Below are 10,519 nucleotides of genomic sequence, written 5' to 3'. Positions count from 1 at the left end.
CTTTTCACTTTTATGCTAAAATTAAAGGTGACTTACATACTACCAATACAGTATTAGAGTATTCTGTATTTGTCTATTATTTACTCTTCCCAGTAACTTCTATACTGTTTAGGATCTTTTCATTTCAACTTGAGGAATACTACTTTGAATGTACTATCCCATGCCTGCAAGGTTTCTGCTGAAAAATTCACTGAAAGTCTTATGATGGCTCCCTTGTACATGATGATTAGTTTTCTCTTGCTGGTTTCAAAATTCTTTCTCTTTGACGTTTAATAATTTTATTATATTGTAGCTGAGTATAAATTCCTTTTGTTCATCTTTTTAAGGGATCCTCTGGAATTCATGAATCTGGATGTCCTTTTCCCTCCCCAGATTTGAGACATTTTGGCCATTATTTTTTAATTAAGGTTTCTGCCCTGCTCTCTCTTTTCTCTTTCTGGGACTCACATATGCACATATTAATTTGCTTGATGATGTCCTGTAATTCTGTTAGGCTTTTTTCATATTGTGTTACTCATTTTGCTTCTCTAACTGGACAATTTCAAATGATTTATCTTCATGTTGGCTGATTTTCCCTTTTGCTTGATCAAGTATGTTGTTAAAACCCTCTGAAGAATTTTTCAGTTATATTCTTCTGGTCCACAATTTGTTTTTATTTGTTTTTGGTTGTTTGTTTGTTACACTTTCTCTTTCTTTGTTAGTATTGTCATTTTGTTCATGTATCATTTTCTGGATTTTGTTTAGTTGTTTATCTGTGTTCTCTTCTAGTTCATTAAACTTCTTTGAGACAATTATTTTGAATTATTTATCAGGGAATTTATACATCTCCATTTCTTTAGGCTCAATTCTTAGAGATTTATTTTATTTCTTTTATCATGTCATCTTTTCCTTTTCTTCATGTTTCTTGAAGCATTGCATTCATGCCTAGACATTTGAAGAAACAGTCATGCTTCCCAATCTTTAAGGACTGGCTTTGGCAGGGTAAGATCTTTCCTAATTAGCCTGTCTGGAGATGCTGAGAGTCTTTCAGACATTTTCTATGAATTTGCCTTCTCTGAATTTTTGCATATAGATTTCTAATGAGCGGATTAACAGCTTGGGTCAGTTTGGACTGACAAGGGTAAAGTGAAGTTGCTCTTCCTATTCATTTTCTTGGTTTTGTGCTTATCTAGGATACTGCATTTTCTTAACTTGATTATGGACTTTTCATAAATGTATTTTGTTTTGTATATGGCTTTTAAATAGTTATTTCTGTGGGGGTAATGATAAATGGGACTTCCTGTTCCACCATCTTACATCTCACTAATGTCACTCCTCTCTCTCTCTAATTTAGCCTATCATTTCCCTAAATTGTAACTATTTCTGTTTGAGTCTGCCTCCTGCTTAAGAGTTTGAAATACTTATTCTTCACCTATCACAATTTCTAGCCTGGCACAGAACTAAAATTTCTTTTTGGAAGAATAAACTTCTTCTTTCCAGCTGGGCTTACTATACCATTTTGCCAGTTTGCTTTTAAGTATGAAAAGGAATCCCATTGTGGACACTTATAATGAGCGGGCTCAAATTATCATAAGGCCAAGATAACAGATTTTTTACACAACCTCAGAAAGAAAACTAAATTTGTCAGAGCATCATCCTTCTCATAAGATAGATTCAGATATTGTCACTGTGTGAGTAGATATCACCACCTAGATCAGGGGCAGGGGATGCAGAGAAGCCTCCTATCTTTCATAATAGAGTAGGAAGGAATAAGCAGGCCTTTGTAAAACAATCATGTAGAATAGACCTCTGGAAGAAGGCATCCACACTCAGCTTCAAGCCTGACTGTTACAGAAAATGGTTGGCAATTTCAGTGCAAGGTTGTAGGTGACCAACCTCTGAGCCAAATTTCCCTTGTATCCTTGGAATAACAGGGCCATAATAGCAGAAAATAATTTGTTCCCAGACTGAAAAAAAGATGTGCCATCAGAACACAATGTTTATATGCCAGTGTTCCTTAGGCATATAAATAATATCCCTGAGATGCAGAAAGTATTGTTACTTTTACTGATGGAAATTTAATCCTGTTTGATTGCCAATTCATCCCAGATTCAACCCTTCCCCCTTAGTTATCTTCATTCAGGCATAGTCAGTTGGGACATGAGCTTGAAAGTGCAATAGCAAATGGGGGAACATGAAGATAAAATCCACATGGGAAGAAGAAAACGTAGCACTTTCCCGTATCACTATCCAGACCATTGAACCATGGCATCAGCATTGTTATGCTTACTTTTGGACACTTCATTTCATAGGCAGAAGATACCATGTTGTCCACGTTCTGGTTTCCAAAGCTTCCAAACCAGATATGCTCTGATCAGTATTCTAGATTAAAATTTAGAAAATCATAACATACACTTTGGGCTCTACAAAATTTTGTTTTACTATAGACCCAAGCACTTTCCTTTTGATATGAAAATGTTGTGCTTCCATTCCTTGTAAGAGACTTCAGTGACCATGCATAATGGAAAAGGTGGGTCAGCTGGTTGCCTTTCATAAAGCAATAGCACCTCCAAGGCTTCAAAATGTTTGCTTTATAAACTACCCTCAACCTGTCACTTACAATTTCCGTTTTCATTATAAATAAGCAGCAAAATGTGCAGACTGCCTGTGTTGCAGTAAAACACAGCTGTTTCCGTTTGCTTTCCCATCAGTTTCATTTTCACATCATTCTGCAGTAGAATTGAATTGAATCATTTCATCTCTGGTACAAGGAGTGTTCTGCAGTTTAGTAACCAGTCAGCCTGTAATCTTTAATTTCACTTCCTTTTGTTTCCCAATAGCCTAGAGTTTGGTTTCCTAGGACTTTGGTTTCCAACTGTGGCATTCTTAATATGGTATGTGCTGGGCTTGGATGCTAATAAACAACTGACCACACCTCGCTCCTCCACAAAATTAAAAGAACTTTGGCTAATTCTGAGTATCAAAATGTAGTAAGTCTTTCAATTTCAGGTAGTTGGGGAAGAGATTGTGATTTTTCATCACTGGGAAAAATGCAGTTTGCATGTGAATTATTCAGGTTATGAAAGACAAATATTACATGTGAATTGTATGTACCACAACAAAAGAAAACCTGGCTATTATTATTTAATAATAGCTATCATGTTCACGGTATGTATTTTTCAGAGGTTGACAACATATTGTATCACTTAATTTTTTCAACTGTACTGATTAAGGCAGGTAATATTATTAACTCCTTCTTCTAAACTATATTAGAAAGGTAATTAATATTATCTCAAAGTCACCTAATCAAGTGGGTAGAACATTGAACATACCTTCTTGATTGAGTGAATAGAGACATCAATTAATAAGTCTTAGAGCTGTAATTCCAATCCATATACAGTACTCCTTTCCCAAAGAGCACATTTTCTTACCCATGCTTATATCACCAGTTTTTGGAGTGAGCTTCTGCCCCGTACAAAGTTGGCTATGTTTTGTGAACTCTCATTTAGGTTCTGTGCTGTTTCTTCACCTGGTATCTGTATTCATACTGACAGTATGAAATTCTCTAGCATTCTCAGGTGAACTCCCAACAACAAATATGGACCCTGTCACTTACTATTCATGGATGCCCTTGATCTTACACTTGCTAGGAGGACACTAGCAATCATTGGTTCTCAGGGGTTGACAGATAGTTAAAAAAATAAGGCCATAGGACATGAGTCATACTCCCAGGGAAACTGATAATTGGGTGAGAGCTCTGTGTATAATAAGATCCTCCGGTTTATGTATTAGACTGATGGCTTGTGAGGACTTCAATTTTACTACATCTTGGGAGTATTAAATATTGCTGTACATGGGAATACTGTAGTATTCTTACTCAGCCCAACTGTGCCAGAGTCCAGTTCCAGCAGGTCCAGGGGTTCCCGAAGGATGAACGGTGTCGGCGAAAAAGTGAAAATAAAACAAAAATAAAATAAAAACAAAAAATAAAAATGGACACAGACAACAGCAGTGTGTTGAACTGGCCAATTTATTGTAGCAAACGTGGCATTATATATGCTAGTGATTTCCTTGTAGCATACATCATCTATGTTTTTCTAACATCGCCTAGTTTTAAAAATGTTCCTACATGTTTAAGAAATAACATGGCGATTTTCTCATAAAGTTCCCACATACCCTTTGATTATTGATTAATTTCTTACCTTATTCCATTATACATCTGCGTTTATCTATAATCTACAAAGCATTTGCTTTGCTGTTCTCATGAAAGGCCCTCCATTTCTCGATGCCTCAAGTGGAACAGTTACAGGGACATGACCTCCTAACCACATGAGTCCAGAAGAACAATGTGTTTGCCTCAGTCTGAGGTGCCAGGAAGGGGCCGATAGGGCCTTAGAAACCCATGCCTCACACGTTCTCAGAGAGACAATGCTCCTAGGAACTAATGAACCATTCTGTACCTTAACCGACTAGGTTCAGTCATCATCTGGAATGCCTCCAGGGGGCCAGGTGGGCCTAGGGGTTGAAGTCACCTGTGCCCAGAGATACACTCCTTAGTTGCTGGAGTGAGGCTTTCAGATCCATATATGTCTCCTTTACAGGCCCTCTTTGCTGGCAAATGTATGAGGCTATCCTTCCTGTAAGTAGAGGAGTCTCCATAGGGGATAGCTAAACGTAAGGCCGCACAATTTCTTGCGGAACCTCGTTTTCTTCCCTAATGGTTCTTTTCCCAGGAGGCCTACCGAGGACAATTCCCTAACAGACAATACCCGAGGTACTTTAATAAAGCCAAATTACCTAAAAGCGGGAGTACAAGAAGCTTCACTGTCGGTAGGCCGCCTTGCAGTCACCAATCCATCAACAGCCCGGGCCTTGCCACTCAGGCTGGGATAGCTTGCCTTCCAGCACAACTGAGGCAAAGTTTTTTTTTGGGGGGACAATCTTCTTGCTTAGAAACCATTGCTCTTGGTTCCCTCCACTTTCTCCCTGTCCTTCCTTGGCTTCCCATTCGCAATATTCCTCATATCAAATATTTATTGCATTCTTCTACATTTTTTGTTACACTAACACTTAAAGGCATATCAGCAAAAGGCCAATTGCCCATGAAAACCATACAAATAATACTGAACTGAAAATTCATAATGCCTTTTTGAGATTAGAGATTCAAAGCTTTCCTTTTTTTTAATTTTTTAACGTTTTATTTATTTTTGAGAGAGAGAGAGACAGAGACAGAGAGACAGAGTATGAGTGGGGGAGGGACAGAGAAAGAGGGAGACAGAATCCAAAGCAGGCTCCAGACTCCAAGCTGTCAACACAGAGCCCGATGCAGAGCTCAAGCTCACGAACCATGAGATCATGACCCGAGCCAAAGTCGGACGCTTAACCAACTAAGCCATCCAGGCGCCCCGAGACTGCAAACTTTCCTAAATTTGGAAAGATGATCCATGTCTATGGTCTCTCTCAAAGAAAATCATAATCTCTTCCTTCCTACAAATAAATGAGCCAAATGATATCTTCTAGTAGAAAGTTTCTATATCCACATAAGAAGAGAGTTTTCATATATTCCTTGTCCCCACATATACACAGCCTTACCCACTGTCAACATCCTGTACAAAGGTGGTACATTCATTACAATCAGTGAACCTGCATCAATTCATCATTATTACTCAAAGTCCACAGTTTACATTAAAGTTCATTTTTGGTACATTGTATGAGTTTTGACAAATGTATCTTGACATATATCCACAATTACAATGTCATATAGAATTGGCAACCACCCAGTCTTTTTACGGTCTCCATAGTTTTGCCTTTTCTAGAATATCATATAGTTGGAATCATAGAGCATATAGTCTTTTCAGATTGGCTTCTTTCACTTACGGAGATGCATGAATGTTTCCTCATGTCTTTTCATGGCTTGATAGCTCATTGCTTTTTAGCATTGAATGGTTTTCAAGTGTCTGGACATACCATGGTTTATTTATCCATTTACCTACTGAAGTATATATATCTTGGTGGATTCTGAGTTTGGGCAATTACAAATAAAGGTGCTATAAACATTTGTGTGTAGCTTTTTGTATGGACGTAGTTTTCAGCTCATTTAGGTACATACCGAGGAGCAGGATTGCTGGATTTTTTGATACGTGTATGTTTAGTTTTATAGGAAACTGCCGAGCTGTCTTCCAAAATGTGTGTACTAAACAAACAAACAAAGCCCAGTGTGTCTGTACCATGTCACTATATTCCGTATTCCAGCCATCAGTGAATGAAAGTTCTTATTGCTCCACATCTTAATCTGCATTTGGTATTGCCAGTGTTTTTTTTGTTTTTTGTTTGTTTGTTGTCTATTCTAATAGGTGTGTAATACAATCTCATTGTTGTTCTAATTTTCAAATCCTTAATAATGTATAGTGTAGAATATTTCTCATATGCTTGTTTGTCACCAGTATATCTTCCTTGGTGGGCTATTCAAATATTTTGCCCATTTTTTAAAACTGAGTTGTTTGTTTTCCTTTTGTTGAGACTTGTTTGTATATTCTGGATAGCAGTCCTTTGTTAGATATGTCTCTTGCAAATATTTTTTCCCAGGTTTGTGGCTTGTCTTCTTATTTTCGTGACAGTGTCTTGTACAGAGCAGAAGTTCTTAATATTAATGATGTCCAGCTTAATCAATTACTTATTTCATAAATCATGACCTCAGTGTGTATTTAAAAATTATTTGCCAAACCCAAGGTAACCTATATTTTCTCCTGTTATATCCTGCAAGTTTTATAGTTTTGCATTTTGCATTTAGGTCTATGGAATTTTGAGTCAATTTTATGAAAGGTGTAAAGTCCATGTCCAGATTTTTTTTTTTTTTTGCAACAGTTGTCCAGTTGTTCCAAAACCATTTGTTGAAAAGTCTATCTTTTCTCCATTGCATGGCCTTCTTTTTAAAAAATCAGTTGGCTGTATTATGTGGTTCTATTTCTGGGCTCTTTATTCTATTCCATTAATCTCATTCCAGGAGTGTTAATGCTTATCTCAAACAACGTTAATGGCAAATATATAAGATAGCCATTGTTACACTCATTTTGTAGATGAGAAAAAGTAGGTTTTTCAAGGCTAATGACTTTGCTCAGTGTCTGACCCATCTGCATTCAAATTCAGCTCCACATTGCTCTATTGTTTCTTCTCATTCCATGAAATCAAATATAATATTTATACATAAGAGTTTGGAGTTTGGGTAGAATACACACACGCACACAAAAATGATGAGTAGAGTAAGTTCAACATTATTTAATACTAGCACAGTTGTTCTTCCTTTCTCTCTTATTTTTTGGTGCTCCTTTAGGCTCTCTTATTTTAAATCTTTATTTGGGTCTGGATCAACACAAAAGGTTAAGAATTTTAATACATACCCTGAGTATTTAAATCATAAAACTATTCACACCTGAACTTGTTCTATATTTAGGGTGAAGATTGTGTGAATAACTTGACTTATTTGCACATTAGAATGTTTTTATACCCTGGTCTTAGGCATGAGCCTAAATAAAGATATTAATGCTCTTTTAAAAAATCGTGAAAAATATAAGACCAGTTATTTGCTTTTGTAAAGCTTTTTTAAAAGCCACAACATCAAGGAAGGAAGAAAAGTTAGTTAAAAGGAACCCAGTTTGCAAAAAAGGGATTGCATGTGATTTTCCTTCTGGTCTATTTTTAAGGTATTCAGTGTATATACCGTCACTGGGGATACTGCTTGACAGATGAATCTGTCACTAAGAAAAAAGATAATCATGTTTTTTAAAACTATCCTAAGAGAAATCAGAAAACTCTTTGCAAGTAATGGGAATTTATCTGAAATAAGATCTAGTAGAGACCCATTAATATTTTTTGAGATAAATTTCTTTATTTCCTTATCCTAAATTGCATAGCAATAGAGGTTTAAAGGACATGCTATTTATTTGCAAATAGTATTTTCCCCAGTGTGATGGGAGTAATCTCAACAGGAAAAATGGTGTTAATGGCTTAGAAAAAATGTCAAATGGTGAGATGGCTCTATTATTCACACTCTATCTTATATGAATTGGAGACTATAATGATCGCAGAGAAATTAAGACATTTAATAATCATTTAATTGACATTTTAAAAAATTTCTTACTTCAGCAGATACTAAATTACCTTCTCTTTTGTGTTATTTGCAGGTCTATTTCAGCTTATTTAGAAATATTACAAGTGAATCAAGGGCTAAATACATCAACATAGAAATTATTGTTGACTACTAAACTTGAATAGAATATTAATGATATTAATTGAAGTCTTTTACTTTCTTTAAAATTCTCCTTAAGTGTGATTGTAGTTTGAAAAGTGATTGTAAAATAGTGTACTAGAATTTTGAAGTGATTTTCTCAAGTGTCTCTGACACTATATTTACTCTCCTTTGAAATAAATGGATACTTTTCCTTCCTTGCTAATGTTGAGAATTCCACTTGGAATTTAAAGCAGTTTTTATGGCCTTCTTAAAATAAATATGCATTCTTTTAGAAAAAATTGTTATTCTTTCTTACTTCCTTCTGGTCACTGTAAAGGAAAGAATTCTCTGAGTTTTCTCTGTCAAGATACAGAATATAGCAGCTTTATTTTCATTGAAATTATTCTTATTTAACAATATAATAGTAGTACTAGTAATAATTTATTACATGATTATTTTGTTTCAGACCTTTTACTAAGCCCCTTTGATATGGATTATTTTCTTCATTGCTTGGTTTTGCAATTTTTTTTAAGTCATCCTACCAGAAAATATACTTATTTATAAGTGTGTGTAGGTTACTATATAAGAAAACAATAATAGCAAAATATTTTGTGAGAATTCACTTAAATGTACATTATTTTTTGAATACATTTTTTTAAACCTTAAAATATATGTATAAAGTTAAAAATTCAATAGTGCTAAAAAAAGCACATAGAACATTCATGGGCAAATAATGGACCTGAAGTAGGTTGTATCCACGCAACATGGAGCTATCGTGGATTATTCCAATACAGATTATGAGGACTGACTGGATTTTGAAATAATATACTTTTATGTGTTGGGATAGTTGATTTTATGTGTTCACTTGACTGGAATTAGTGATGTTCAGATAGCTAGTAAAGGATTATTTCTGGTATGTCTGTGAAGATGTTTCTGGAAGAGATTAGGATTTGAATTGGTAGACTAAGTAAAACAGAAAGGTGGAAGAAGACTCTATTTGCTCTCTGTGTAAACTGGAACATCCACCTTCCCCTCTTCTACAACTTCAGCCCTCTTGGTTTTTAGACCTTCACCTTGGATCTGGACTTATACCTTTGGGCTCCCCTGGTCCTCTGGCCTCTGGACTCAGAATGAATTATACCACTGGTTCTCCAGCTTCCAGACAACAGATCATGGAACTTTTTGCCCTCCGTAATGAACAGGCCTGAGTAGGCTCTAAAGGCATAAGTTAGTAACATGAAAAAGTGGCCCAAATGTCTGTGGTCACCGCTCCTGCTTTTCTCTCCCAGACTGCACCTATTGTCTTATGGGAAATTCCCTGTGATCATTTGACAGAGGAAGAGAAGGCCTGTTTATTGGTGGTTCTGTAGAACATGTAGGCATCACCCAAAAGTGGACAGCTGTCCGTATCCCACTACAACCCTTCTCTGGGGCATTCCTGAAGGACAGTGATGAAAGAAATTCTCCCAGTGGGCAGAACTTTGGGACCTGAACCTGGTTCACTTTGCTTGGAAGGAGAAATGGCCAGATACGCGGTCACATACTGATTAAAATGCTGTAGCCAATGGTTTGGCTGATGGCCAGGGGCTTGCAAGGAACATGTTTAGAAAATTGGTGATAAAGAAATGTGGGTAAGAGATATGCAGATAGACCTCTCTGAATGGGCAAAACACATGAAGATATTTCTGTCTTATGGCACTGTTCACCAGAGGATGACCTTAGTAGAAGAGGGCTTTCATAACCTAGTAGGTAGGATGACCTGTTTTATGGATACCAGTCCTTCTTCAACTATCCCTGTCATCACCCAATGTGTTCATGAACAAAGATGCCATAGAGACAGGGATGGAAGTTATACATGGACTCAGCAATCTGGACTTCTATGTAACAAGACTGAGATGGCTGCAACCACCACTGAATGTCCAATCTACTAGAAGCAGAGATAAATATTCAGCCCCCCAATATGGCATCATTCTCTTGGATGATCAGACAGCTATCTGCTGGCAAGTCGATTAGATTGGACAGCTTCCAACATAGAAGAGGCAACATTTGTCCTTACTAGAATAGACACTTACTCTGGATATGGTTTTGCCTTCCTTTCATGCAATACTTTTGTCAAAACTACGATCTGTGACTTACAGAATGTCTTATTCATTGTTATGGTTTTCTACATTGCATTCTTTGTAATAGAGAACTCACTTCATAGAAAAAAAATACAGCATGGATTTATGCTTTATGGATTCATTTGTAGCCTTGTTCTCCAATATCTTGAAGCAGCTGGCTTGACAGAATGGTGAAATAGCTTCCGAAAACTTG

Source organism: Panthera uncia, chromosome D1, assembly GCF_023721935.1.
Source record: "Panthera uncia isolate 11264 chromosome D1, Puncia_PCG_1.0, whole genome shotgun sequence".
In the NCBI taxonomy this organism is placed as follows: Eukaryota; Metazoa; Chordata; class Mammalia; order Carnivora; family Felidae; genus Panthera; species Panthera uncia.
This window is presented reverse-complemented; position numbering follows the sequence as displayed.